Consider the following 1,736-nt stretch of genomic DNA (forward strand, 5'->3'; position numbering starts at 1 on the left):
TACAATGGTTGCATGACAGTGCGCTGAGTGGGGACCTATACCACATTATCAACATAAGAAATAATCTCGAAGCTCCATGAGTCAGCCACTGAGCTGGTGTCAAAGATAAATAAAGTCAGACACTATTTAAAGTTGTAAGGACAGATTTTAATTAGTCATATACTATTGCAATAGGGGAGAGGATCCAGGGTGAATTGAATGCAACTTTGATTTGTATAGAGGTGATTGAGTATTTTAAAGGGAGAATGAAAGCAGAGAGATGGGGAAGGGCAGGGGCTTGAAAAGACTCAGGGAAGTGAGAAGTTCCAGAGTGGGGCAAGGTAAATACTCATGAGGCCAGCTGTGTCTGCTAGCTGGCAGTGACTGAAGTCAGGCTTCTACCCTCCCACAGAGACTGGGAGACAGAGGCCTGATCCTTCCTGATGATTACATTTTAAAGAGATGGCCTTCAAGTCCTTGAGAAAGAAACTCCTGAGCTGTAGGAGACACAAATACACCTCAAAGAGACAGAGGAAGCATTCATAATTGTAAGCCCTAAGTAAATGCTCCAAGAAAGGGTGGCCAGGAGCCTGTCATCAGGTGTTGGTTAAAACAGTGAATTCTTTTGGCAGACTTGAGCTTTCTCAGGCAGGCACTTTAAGGGGGGCTGGGGTCATCCTAAGGACGTGACCTTGAACTATTAGAAATGATGTTAGTGTTTAAGTCTTTTAATGTCAGAGGAGGGAGGTGGATGAAGTCCCTTGTGCTGAAGAGCCTGTAGTTTTTATAGGCTAAAGTTGAGGCCTGCTTGAGAAGAGGGCTCGGAGCCTGGCTACAGTTTGGTCAAGAAGGGAATCTTTATCACTGGGCACTGGGGACACACCCACCTGGCGCGTGGAGGAATGGTCCCCCTTGATCTGAGCCTGTTCTCTGGGAAAGAGCTCTCCCTCACTGGCTGCAGCCTCAGTGGCACTTCAGGGACATGGAGGCCACTGTTGAGAGTTACACTGGGACAACAGGTGTAAATCAGGACCTTCCTAGGCAAAGCCAGGACACCTCATGGCTTGGCGTCAGCTCTTTCATCCCCTCCTGCTGGCGCTCTCGTTTCTTCACTCTGCTGCAGTCACAGGGGCTGCTTCTTGGTTCTCCCTGTGGGGCCTTCTGCTAGCGGGGCCCTGTCTAGGATGCCCTTCCCCTGGCCCCCTACAGCCAGGCCTGGCAGCCTTGTCTCTTTGCCGGACCCAGCTCACATGTCTCCCCTTGTGAGAAGGCTCCCCTGACTGCTTCAGGACCCCGCGCTGTCCTTTATCTGCACACATGCTCTTCCCTCTCCCTGAAGTGCGGTGACCCAACCAATTCCAGTCTTTCCTGACCCCTCCACACTTCCACAGCCCACAGGACAGCCTGCTCTGCGCACCCTTCTCCCTGCTTCTAACACTGGATCATAATCTGGTATTTAACACTGGTCTTTAGCATCAGACAGCCATTCTGGACAGGGGCCCTGGTGGTCTGTGGCCAGCAGTATCTTCAATGTCTGGGCACAGGGGTGTGGAGAGACTGCAGAGGAAAAACAGCTACTCCAGCCTGACCTGTCACCTGTCACTTGTCACCAGTCTTTAGTCAACCAGCCTGGCCCCCTGGGCTGAGCACACAACCTCACTCTCTCCGCCCCAGATCTTACCCTTGAGGCGTACCGCCCAAGCCGGCCCAGGCCCCTGTCCAGACCCCACCCCTTCCGCAAAAAAGACACTCTGCTC

This window comes from Camelus dromedarius, chromosome 10 (assembly GCF_036321535.1).
Source record: "Camelus dromedarius isolate mCamDro1 chromosome 10, mCamDro1.pat, whole genome shotgun sequence".
NCBI lineage: Eukaryota > Metazoa > Chordata > Mammalia > Artiodactyla > Camelidae > Camelus > Camelus dromedarius.